Raw genomic sequence first — 12,915 nt, 5'->3', positions numbered from 1 at the left:
CCTGGGTGTGTCCACCCAAGCTCACCTGCCCTGTGCAACTGCTCAGAAACACATTGGGAGGGCAAGAGCTATTTCAGTAGATTCCTTTCTAATTTCAGCTGATACCAATGCTCCTTTAAGGAATAGGAGAGAGAAAATGAAACATTTGCAGACTGCTTTTTTCCTATTCTTCCACTCTGTCCTTTTTTTTTTTTTTCCCTTCAGGAATGGTGTAAATATTAGCAAATTTAAAAAGGCCCATTATTTTGAACTGATCCTCATTTCACAATAATTAGCAAACTCTAATGGCCTTTAGGAAAAACCTTTTTAATTCCATTCTGTTTGATTAGAGGAGCCCAACAGGAGGATGAAGAGAGAGCAGAACTGCTTTCTTTGCACATTTGCTCTATCACAGAGGAGATGGGAGATATTTTTGCTCCCTTCTGGTGATACTGTAAGGAAAGCAGCAGGAGCAGAGTGGTTCTTGCAGGTTCTTGCATCACAGTATTTAGAAAATAAACTTCTACTTCAGAGCTTGGTAATCCTTAAAAGGTTTGTCAAGATTGCTGGAGTCCACACCAAGTGCTCAAAATAGTTCTGCTGCACTGGCAAAAAATCATTTGCTATTACATTTCCTGTCATGCTGTGTTTGTGTGGGGGGTGTTTTTTGGGTCACTCTGCTCACAGTTAGGTAGTTCTGAGAAGTCTGAAGTGTCTCTGAGCCTCAGGTTGTTGTTGCAGCTCCCATGAGCTGTGAGGGGAGAGAACAGGCTCATTCCTTGTTGGAGGGGACAGGGACACTGGTGCCTGTCCAGGGCAGAGGAAGGCTCGGTATGGCTTTGAGCCATGCCCTGTGCCAAGTGAGCAGTGAGGGCTGGAGACCTCAGGAGAGCTCCGGTGGAAAGAGGAGCCAGCAAAGCCTGAAAATGGGGCTGAGGGCTGGTGTCACCTGTAACAAACTCTGGCCAGAGCAGTTTCTTAGGCTGTTGTGGTGGTTTGAAAGCAAAACAAGTGAGAGGCTCCAAGTCAGAGATACAATTTAATAGGAAGAAAGAAAAAAAAAAAAAAAAAGTAAAATAGAATAAATGCAGTCATACAAAAGACCACTGATAGAGTCAGAATAGAGCCTGAGCAGGGTGATGGAAGCAGTCCAGGGGAGGTGCTCTTCCTGAAGCAGTGATCCCGTAGAAAAGGTCTGGTAGCTCTGGTTCTTTGGGAATCCAGTGGGTGAGGGCTGCCTGTACTGTCCCAAATCCCAGATGATATCCAGGTGGGAATTCTTGGCTCCTCCCCATCTCACAATGGGATGATAAGTCCCACAGTGGGTCCATGATGGCCCATTAACCTGAGATAGCTCCCAGAGGGAGTTACCTGTGAGTCCTGGGCGAGGCATTGATGGGCTGCTAACAGAAGACAGCCCAGAGGGAGGGGGCCTGGGAAAACACTGCCCCACCTGGATTCAGCAGTTCCTGAAGGTGGTGACAGAATACTTTGTGCACATCCTAGACTACAACCCAGGACCGCTGTGTTTTCACACCACGGAAAAGGTCCTGCAAAAGCCGTAATGAGGCTGCTCCAGGCTCAGCAGGATTTCCACTCCAGCTGAGCTGCTTGCTCCTCGGAGCTGAGTCACCTCCACATCCACCCCCTCGTTTTCCCGGAGTGCTGGGATCAGCCAGCCTCTGCTCCACCTGCTGCAGGCTGCTGGGTGCTCCTGCCTTCACACTCCTCCCAGCAGAGGGGCAGCACGGGTTGAGAGAAGCCAGCAGAGATCTTGCTGATCATCACAGAAACAGGAGTGTCAGCAAGACCTTCCTCACATCTGGAAGTCTGTGCTGGATAATACCAGCAGTATTTATAAATGATTCTGTAAAATGTCAATAGGAGAATGTAAAGGAGAGGAAGGTGTTAGACCAGAAGTGCCAGACCAGAGAATATTTTAAGATGTGTAGGATCTTTGAACCCCATGTACTCTGTGAATCTGTGGTTAACACTGTCATCCTCATCCTGTTAGATCCTCCTCTGCTAGGAAACAGGGATAGCTGGAGCTGTCTGATGAGTTAATGGATGCAGCAGGTTCACATAGTTTGGGATTGCTTGGCCCTCATTTACCAACTGTCTCCATAACCGTGTGCACTGGGAGTGTGTTCCCTTTTAGAGGAGAACCTGTGGTGTGATATTGGACTTGCAGGAGCAGTTTTCAGACACTTGCCTAGAGAGCAAATCCATAAATCCAGCCTATTTTTTATGTCCTCAGTAGTTGTTTGCCATTCTTTACAGCAAGTCAGCTTTTCCCATCTCCACATGTCCCTCATCAATTTGGTTTCATTCTCATTCTTCAAGGAGTAGAAATTTAGGCACAGAAGAGCTAATTGCCTCTTTCAGAATATAGGGACTCCAGTTGTGAGTCCCCAGGATCCCACTGCCTGGGCTCACAGCTACGTGGGATCAGGCTTCTGTGAAAGGGAAGGAATGACATGTTGCTCTTCCTTCTCTTTCTCCTTTCACCTGTATGGATTTAGCTGAAGGGCACTGCTATTTTATCAAAACTTAGAGATTTACCTTTGAGCAACTGCCATAATTATTTCAAAAGCATCTTTGATTGTCTAACTGCAGGTTGTTAAAGAATATTGCACAAACCATGTTGTGACAGCTCCTTGGACTGAGCTCAGAAAAGAAGAGTTAATCTGTTATTATCATCATCTTTTGTTCCAAGGACTTGGCAGTTTGAGACATGCAGAAATGAAGAAAACTGATTGTCTGCAGCATTTGCAGGGGAGTCAGATGTCTCATTCTGTACCAAGGGTGTGCAGAAGTGCTGGGTGACACCCTCTCACTGACAGACAGCGGGAGACACAACTTGTATTATAGATTATAGCTTTTAATATTTTATCCAGTGCTCTTGTGTAACTGCAACTTTTACATCTGTGATTTGTGCTCTGGAGTTACAAATTTTATGGCTTGAGCTTGCTGGAGAATGCTGGGAAGAGTTTGTAGCTTTTGTTGTAGGGGGTAGAGGTTCTGCTAAACGTTTACCAGGTAATTCCTGAGGTAATTTGCTACAAAGATTTAAGGGATTTCTCAATGGTACCGTTGTGTCTCCCTCAGCCTTTCCACAGAGAAACCAGCTTCTTTTAGTGCTCAGCCTTTCCACAGAGAGCTTTACCAGATTTGCAGTTGCAGCTCAAGCATTTGGCAGCTTCAAGAAGGGTCCCCAGTAATTCAGAAGAGTTTTTGATAGTATTTGTCTGATAAAAGTGGAATTCAAAGCTGAGACAAATTGGGAATTCCTGACTTCAGTGTTTTCTGCCTTAACATTAATTGATCTTTTGATGAGCTATCATAAGCACTTCTCTTTTTTTGCATCTAAGAGTGCTCCTCACTGCACAGGCAGATGGCAACTCTCATTCCTCCTGCCAAAGAGCTCAAAGTCTAATAGATAGGCAGCCAAAAAGTGGGAGGGAAAAAAGGGAGAGAACATAACTGATGGAGTATCACTTCTCAGACAGCAGTAGAGTTAGAGCAGAAGCATCACTGAAGAGCTGGATGGGAAGGACATCACCAGTCTTTCCAAACTAAGATAATGACCAAACACTGACCCCAAAATGTTGTCACCAAGAGGAGTCACTGTCTGCAAACAGTCCTTAGGTTGATACTTGCCTACACCAGGCTGTCCTGGGGTCAGGTGAGGAGGAATCAAACTGCACAAAGGACTATCCCTGAACACTGATTTCAGCTACAAAATAAGTTTACCTGGAGATGTATAAGCTGAAAGCCTGGCTGGATATTTTTTAATTCTACTTTTTGAATAACACAAAAATTGATCTGATCTCTAACAAAGAAACAATGATTAAGCAAAGCCTGCTACTTATTTTTTATGAATATTTTCTTTTTTTTTCTGGAGCAAGATGCCTTCTTGCATACTGAAACACCTTCCCACTTGGCATCTGTTATTCTTAGCACTAGTCCTGTTGATAGAAAAATAATATAAAAATAAACAAAAGAGTAAAAAAGCCTCTCAATTTTCAGCCTTGATGTTATTCAAAATCAACATTTTAAAATTTTTAAGTATCTAATTAAGTCGATATCAAGTGAAATACAATCCATGAAAATCAAATTTTGATGCAAAATTGTTCTGATCAATTCTGAATCTGAAGAGAAGAACGAAGAGATGTTATGAAGTCAATGCTTGGTGTCTGTTACCTTTGGTGCCGTGACCCAGCAGAGCTCTGATGTTCCCTAAACCCCTCTCCTCTGCCACATCTCAGCCTGCTCAGCTCTGCAGGGAGAGCTCTGATGGTTCTGGCTTCTTCTTCTGCCAAGGTCGGGATTAACACACGGAGTCACAGTGCTCGTGTTCGGATTCAGTGTTTGTTATTTCTTATCTCTGTTACAGCCTCATGGGCTGTGAGCTCTAACTAGCAAGGTAGAAAATGAAGGTGAAATGGAGTGCTTCTAACTCTTTCCAAGGTTATTTAAGTGCTAATTACCCAATAACGAGGTGACACCTGTATTATTTATATTTCTGACCCCATAATGACCACCCAAGGCCTGCAGTGTGGACCTTTTCCACCCAACTACAGAAAAACACCTAAACCCATGAAGAACAAGGAAGAAGAAGGTGGAGAAGGAGGACCCAGACAACGCTCAAAGTCCTTCATCTTGTCTCATCTATTACTATATACTATATAAAATTTCAAATCTAAGTTTTTCACCCTGTGAGATCACACAATGCTATTGGAACTACACACCCACGACCCCAGTGCTGTGACTCAATTTTGGAAGTCTGTCCCACAGCCTGATGTCAAAGGTAGTGCTTGCTTGAGGGTCAGTGTCTTTTAGCCCAGAAAGCCTGAAATGTTCAGCCTCCAGGGTTCCAACAGAGAGCAGCACTGAGCTGTGCAGTGGAGCTCTGTGGAGGCTGTTTTCTCCTCAGTTCCACACGCTCTTTGGCTCCTCGGGCTGGAGGTCTGCTCAGACACAGAGCATCAGGGAACAACACCGGTGAGGTTTTTCCCATTAGGGAATTTTCTTGGAGCGTTTCCCTGCCTGTTTCCCACACAGAGCATCCTCAGTGTCCATCTCCTCACCTCCTCACCTCTCCTGTTAACTCAGGAACAGGCTCCAGAATGGAATCCAGCAGGAGCAGCACAGGCAGACTCTGTACCCAGTCCCAAATTAAAGCTTGATTAACTCATTAACAGGATTATATGCAAGAGGCTGCATTCTGTGAACCAGTGATGTCCTTTTCAATCCCATGTCCCCAAATCGTGGAGCATGTGTCACAGTAATTGCCAAGTGCTTATGGAGGGCACAGAAATGCTTGTAAAAATAAACTTGGGCTGGCACAGAGATTACATAATGGCGATGTCCATGTCAGGGGCTGTAAGGACCTGTGTCACTCATGACTCTGCTGCTTCAAAGTCAGATGTCACAGCAGCAGAGCAGCGCTTCGAGAAGCTCTGGGAGATGGGAAGTGGGAATTGCCAGGAGCATTGTGCCTGAGGAACTCACCCTTTGTGCTTTACACAGTCTGGCAAGGCCCAGACTCCCTTTCTGGGGGGGTTCCCAAGGGAATTGCCTTTCCCCTCCCCTGGGTGGCTTTGGAGGTGAGGACTTGACTCCCACAGAGTTCTTCACTGTAGTCCTGGGAAGGTGTTCAGTGAGGAGATTCTGGCTGTGCTACAGCTCCTCTCTGCCTCTGGAGCTGAGCTGCTGTGGCAGCCCAGCCGCTGGGAGGCTGCCAGAAGGAATTCTGTGGCTGCAGGGACACGGCAGTGGGTGTGTGTCACACTGACACCGCAGGGACATGCCCAGGGCATGGCATCCACGCAGGAACAGAGCAGGAATGTTCACTCCCGGCATGGGGATCACTGCAGCCAGGGCCACGGGAGAGCTCTGGGGGCAGCTGGGACTCATTTTCCTCTGGTTGTTCCTCCAGGAGGCAGCCAGATCTGTCACTAACTCAGGGCTCCTCTGCCCAGAAGACTGCTCAGTGCAAAAGCTCGGGTCAGACAGCGATGCTGAGTTAATTTTGATTCCTCTGAAAGGAAATGAAGGTGTCTAGGAAACAAAAGTAAAGTGTCCATCAGGGATTGAGTCTTGTTGAGCCCACAAACCCTCCAGGACCGGCTGCATTCCCTCACACTTTCCAGGCAATCTCCAAATGCAGCAAGAGGTGCAAACCCACTTGACTCACAGCTCCTCAAGACTGAGATTAGGAGAAGCAAATCAGAATACCTGGATTTAAATCAGGTGATTCTTCTGGTACTGCTTACACGTGGCTGAGTGACTCAGCTGAGCAGAGAAATCTGACCAGCAGAATCTGTTTCAGCAGAGGTACATAGGGGTACCCTCATCTTGGAGTCATGGTCATAGTGGGTCTGTGTAATGTTACTGTGAGTTGTGAATGTTGAATTCTGCGACAGGAGAGTGACTTTGGAAGAAATTCCAGTATCTCTGTGGAAGAAACTTCTTTATAGTTCCTTAGTAAAAAAAATCCCAACAAACAACGACCAAAAAAAATCCAAAACAAGCAACGCCCCCCTCAAACGAAACAAAATACCACCCCACAAACTACCCAGATAAAAAAACATCCAAAAAAACCCTAATCACAAAGCCAACAAACTTCTGGGAACACGAGAGTACATCAGAGTACATTTTAAGAAAATTGCCTCTATTACAGTTCGATATTAAGGAGAAGGGAGAAAATAAGTTACAGATTCTGAAAATTGCATTACTTTTCATTATTCAGCTTCTGGCTTGCTTCACTCTTTCAGCACCTGTTGGTGGAGGGAGACAGCACATTCAGACAGTGAAGAAATTAAGTTGTAGTGGAGAGAGACTTCTGATCTTTTTACCAGTTTTTTGTTTTTTGGTTCATTGTTTGTTCATTGTTTGTCCCCAATGAGTGATTGTTCAGATGACTCTTGTGTTCCCCTTCATCCTGATCACTCCACATTCCCAGCATCATTTTTGTTCCACATAATCTTCTTTTCATGCTTTTCTCTGCAGAACCTGAGTCATATTCCTTCTGAACTTCTGCTTCCATGGAGTTTGCCAGCTCTAAGCCATCTTGGCCAACATCTTGAGCTATTTTTGCAGTCTGTAGCTGTGCTGCTGCAGGGATCAGCAGCAATTTAGCTTTGAGACACTTTGTTCCTCCTTTTTCATATTCCTCATTTCACAGTTTTTCTTGACCATCCAAAAGACAGAGCTGCTCTTCATGCACAGCACAGAAAAGAGCCACCCACCTGAGCTCAGTTCTTGCCTTGGTACATGAGGGACCCCAGTGACTGATAGTGACAAGTCCCTGCATTCAAAACAGTTGAGTTTCTGTCTCCTCCTCGAAGTCTGGCTGCAGAAATTCCAGTCACTGAATTGTTGGGGCATCCCAGAGTTCAGAACCATGGCCTGAACCACACTTACACACTGAATTCTGAAGAGGTCCCAGAAAACGACAACTCTCAAAGTCACAACTTTGAGACAACAAAAGAAGTGTTTTATTTCAGTACCTTCAATCCATTTTTACGGCAACCCCCAAATTTCATCTTTGTTTTTAGCTGAAAACCAGCAGCACTGCAAAACTTACGCCTGGAGCACTGGGTCCATGTGAGACAGCTGAGATCTGGACAAGCTTTTCTTACAGGTTCAGTAAGAACCTGTCCCTGCCTGTTTCCCCAAGCTGAATGCACCTGGCAGAGGGACACAATCACAGTGTGAGGAACAGCAGATCCACAGTGGGAAATGCAGCACAAAAACATTGCTGGATGTGTCTGTGCCACACAACAAAAGCTCTCAGCTGCTTTGTTTTCCAGTGTTTACTTACCCCTATTAAATTTAGTTGGAACCTGGCCCAGTCAAACGCTGACCCTACCTGCAAAGAAATATTCTTCTCTGTCAGCTACTTGAGCTAATTTTGGTCACTAATTTATGCATCTCTATACGTAATGATATTGACATAATGTCTTTTGGAGAAACATTTGTTAAGGCTGACAATAGCAACTGCCAGATATGTTGTAGGTGGAGTTATTTGCAGTGTTTGCTGTCCTTTCTAGAGAAAGTGAGTTTTGTGCTTCTCCAGGGTAAGAGCTGTGTTAGTGACCTTCATTAAGAAACTACAGAGCAAGAACAGGAATACAACAAAGAACAGAATTCCCAGAGCACTAAATCCTAAGCCATTGGCTCAGCCAGTAAATCCCCTTAAAAGAAGAGAGATTCCAGAGGTTTGGAAAAGGGCTCAGTCCTCTCAGTGGAAGAGAAAAAATAAACACCACAGTGGCAGTACCTTGGATCACTGTATAGGTGAGAGGATTGAGCATTTGGATGACTTTTTTGTCTGCTTCCTGAGTGTGTCTGAGTAAATTCTGTTAAATTCTGACATCTCTCCCTCTTTTCCATCCTCAGTTCTCACATTTCATTTAACAACCTTGCCACAGTCAGGTTTGTGCCTGCTGATCTGACTCCCTTCCCTTGTGTGCCCCCACTGCCCCTTTAATTGCTGCAGAATGCCAACACCTTTTTCCAGATTAAAAAATAATCCTTTCCTTCTGAGCAATTGGCAGCCTGGTGCCCAGACACTGCTTGGGTACAAACCCATCATTTTACTGTGCCACCGTGCCCTGGGTAGTTTGATGCTGGTTTCAGAGGGCACCAGGGACTGGTCAGGCACCAGGGACTGCTCTGATTGCCCCAGGAAAACTCTAAATCCAAGGATTTGAACCAAGTGATTCCCCAGAGCAGGCACTGCAGCAAGCACAGACCTGCCAAGCCAGGTTAGGAGATGATTGGCAATGAGCATCGCTGGTTTATCATTTCTATTTAAACAAGAAATGCAGCGCTGGGGTTCAAAGACAGAGGACATGGCAGAGGTGTGCCTGGGGTGTGAGGGCCTAACCTCAAGACCACTGAGGTTATTTTACTTATTTTACACAGGCTAAACACAATCTGTGCTTTTGAGCTGGTCACACTGGCCTGGAACTGCCCTGCTCCGGGGAAATGAGTCCCTGGCCAAAGAGCTGCCAAGGGCAGTCAGGGCTCCTGCCTGAGGGAGGCAGAAATAAGGGGCTGCAGGCTTTTTGTGAAGGCCTGTTTCACTCTCCAGCTTGAAATCCTCGACTATTCCTCTGCTGCTGAATGAGGAATGCAGCTGAGCCCAGAGAACTATTCACAAATACAAAATGAGGGGTGTGGAGGCAAAGCTTATCTGCCTCTCAAACACGCCATGGAGGTAAAGTGCATCCCCATGTGTGACAAGTGACGTTAGCTGGAACTAAACATAGAGCTGCCTGCTGCACACTGATGATATCTCCCAGGGTCAGCTGAGCTGCTCTGCCTAATTTTGGCCTCCTGGCTCTCTGGAGGTTGTTGTTAGCAAAAGGCAGCAGTGCTGTCGTGGGTGGAGCAGTTCCCTTCTCAGCCAGAGGAGCCTGTGTCCATCCTGTCCCACCTGCAGGGATGCAGTGTCCACTCACTGCCACCTCCGTGGCTGCAGTGTCCCATGTCCAGTTCTGCAGCGTCCATCCTCTCCCACCTCCTCTAAGGTTAAACTGATGCAGTTCATTCCCGTGGATAAATATTTAAATCCACGTTTCCCCTCACTTGAGGGAGAGTTGTCCCTTTTAGGAGACTGTGTTGGGAGCAGTAGGAAGGTTAACACAGTTATAGTCACAGAGATTTTTTTATATCCTAATAGAAAACAAATATTATTTCCAAGCCTCCAAAGTAATTTGTGAATGATGTTAATGTTCAGACAGCTCTGACACATCTCTTTGGTCAGTGTTATCTACAAAGCCTCTTATTTTCCTGGGGCATCCCTTCATCCTGTATTTCAAAACAAACCTTGTGCTGGAGTAATTAGTGGGGCCAAATTGAAATGATTGAAATCTCTGGTTTGGGTGGAATTACCCCTGTGTCCTCTGCTTTAGGGTCTCCTTCAACCTTTCTGTGTCTGCGTTTGAGAAGATTGGTTTTCTCTTTGCCTGTGTGAGCCTTGAATCCCAAACTCCTGCAGTGGACTGAGGGATGATGAAGTCACCCTGCTTTCTCAGTTTAGTCACCAGCAGAGGTTTTGGAGCCCAGCATGACTCAGAGCATTGCTAAAATCTCTGCTACATCACAGCCTCATCCCAACCATGGAAAATAAACTACATCTTGGAATGAAATTCATTCAGAAGCTGGAATCTGGGAGCATCTGGGAACTGGTTTAGTTTTCCTCTGGGAGGGCTTGACTACCAGCAGCTAGGGAGTGATTCCGTGGCAGTAACACGTTGTTCCTCAAAGATTTAACTCTGCTTGTGGTGCTTCCAGGGATAAGGAAATAGTTTCTCCTGATCACTTTTGAATAAATACTTGATGAACACACAAAGAGCTAATGTAAAAGGAATTTAAATGTGTTATCCAGGAACGGCTCCCTTCTCTCTCCCCATTCTTTCTCTGTGGACAGAACCAAGAGGCTGTACCCAGTACAGACTCTCTGCTTTGCACCTGGCTGAATCTGAGGCAAAAACGATCCAAAGGATGAAGTGGGGAGGATGTGAAATCTGCCGGGTCACTTAAAATGTACATCTTTAAAACTGCAGAAGTAATTCAGATCGTTAAGAAGAGTAATAGTCATAAACCTGCAGATAAAGGAACACATTTATCTTGAACTAGGGAAGCTGCAGAACTGGCTGAATTATCTCCTTCACAAAGGCCTCGTTGAACTCGGTGCCCGGAAACATCCCGGAATTGACATCCCAAGTCACCTTTGTGCAGGAGTCGCTCTGATTAAGAGGCATCACAGTGGGAACTCCTGCTAAACTTATGGCGCTGCCACGGAACTGCCTTTTCACTGAGGGCATTTGCATTTAAATGGGGAATCAGAGACGCTGAAGTGCAGCGGTGGTGCCAAAGGACAAAGCATTAATCACCGAAAACTGCCCAATTGTGCTGCCACATCTGGAATATTCACCTGGGGGAGAAAACACATCTTCACCTCTAATCCACAGATCCTCCGAATACAATCCAGTTCCTGTGCAGGAGACCTTGACTTTCTCCTCAGCATGGTTTTAAGCTTCCCTTAGTTTTGTTACTTTTTAAATGACGGGAGGCCAATTTCAGACAGAAAATCTACAACAGCTCCAAGTATTCATGAAATTTGTCCAGAGCCACCGAGCGTTTAAGCACAGGCAATCATCCTCTGCTGTCACCAAAAGGCATTGATGGGGTCTGAGGGACTGTGATGAAAGCAGGGATTTCTTATTTTCATGCCTGCTTTGTATCTTCCAACAAAGTATCAGAACAAACGACAGACAAAACACCTTCCAAACACTTTTAAAGTTACTCAGTGCTGAAAGATGCGGTGGATAATCTTATTTTTCTTTGGTTTTTTTGCTAGCTAATGATACAATTGGAATTCTCACAGCCAAGTTGGAATTCTTCATGAGCTACCAGGTAGCAAAAAAAGATGTTTTGTGTGCATTTGTAAATGCACTCCTGCTCTTCACTAGAAGAGTTCAGAAACAAGAATTTTTGTGAACGTACAGAATCTGAAAACACTGATTACCTGAAGTATTTGGAGTGAGATTGTATCGAGGCCTGTGAGGATGCAGCATGAAGCAATCACAGCCCTGACATCCCAATCAGGCAATGGGTTGCAATAAGGCTGGAAAGCAAAATTTCCCCTGTAAAGGCAAATTTAAAACAATGACCCAGATTATTTTTTAAAAAAATAAAGAGACAGGTACTGAGAGATGACAAAATAATCAGTGCCCACTTAAACTGTGCAGAGCAGAATATCTGTGAGTTTAGATCTGACCTGTCAGGTGTGTTCATGTGCTTTGGGGCATCACTTGAGCCAAAGCTGTCAGAGCAGTGTCAGCCCCAGGAGCTCTGGGACATGCCCAAAGCCTTTGGCTGCTCCTCAGGCCCAGAGAATGTGCAATATAATTACAGATTGAGAGATGAAAGGCTGACCAGGGATTTCTCTAACAGCCTGGGTAGCACAGTGCACCAAACTGCCTTTTGTTCCCTGCTCAGATGTAACTGCACATCACCCTGATGGAAAGCTCCTCTGAGGGGATCATGGCAGCTTTTCTCTCTAGATTAGGGCTCAGCTTGACAAACACTCCCGAATTTGTCCCCAGCAAAGCTAAATGGCCGAGTCAGGAGTATTTCCACCTGGCCAGATTAAATTCTTTGACTGCAGAGAGGTGGAGGCAAAGGCTGAGCTGGCCCCTGTGCACTCCCCATGAGTTCAGACAGGTGCCTTTAACAATTCCGGGCTCTCCAGAAGTTTTAAAGGCTCCTTTTCTAATGCCCTGTGCTTTATAGAAATCTTGTATTTGAGGAGCCTCAAATCTGGGATCTGCAAAGGTTCACTCCACGCTGGAGCAGCACCTGGATGCTGCTGGCAGAGCAAGGTTTGGGTGGGAGCTGCAGTGCTCAGCCCTGCACCAAAATAAAGCTCAGGGCACAGCAGCCGTGCCCACAGGAACAGGATAAACCCCGCGGGGATCACCCTAACCCAGGGGAAAGCAGATAACATCAGTGACATTGTTGTACACCACAACTCTGAGTTTCAGAAGGCTGAAAATTACTCTTATTTTTGGGATGTGTCTTTTTTTTTTCTATACTATTTTACAGAGACTGATCTGATCGGTGACAAAAGATAAACTTCTTTAATTATATTGGTCAGACCAGAGGGGCATCAAGAAGAAGTTTTTCCTAGGAAAAGGAGTGAAAAACAAAGTTGCAGCTACAAAAGCATGTCTCTTGTTTACAGAAAATTCTTTTTTCAGGCACGAAACTAGGGCTACACACGAGCTTTCATGGATCCATGATCCATGGATCAGCTTTCGTGGATCCCAGGGATCTGTGTGGAAAGAGCTGCTGCAGGAGGGCTGGGGAGAGCTGCTGTTCACACGCCTGTCGCATGGAAACAGCGAAGTGAGCCGC

Source organism: Sylvia atricapilla, chromosome 21 (assembly GCF_009819655.1).
Source record: "Sylvia atricapilla isolate bSylAtr1 chromosome 21, bSylAtr1.pri, whole genome shotgun sequence".
NCBI lineage: Eukaryota > Metazoa > Chordata > Aves > Passeriformes > Sylviidae > Sylvia > Sylvia atricapilla.
This window is presented reverse-complemented; position numbering follows the sequence as displayed.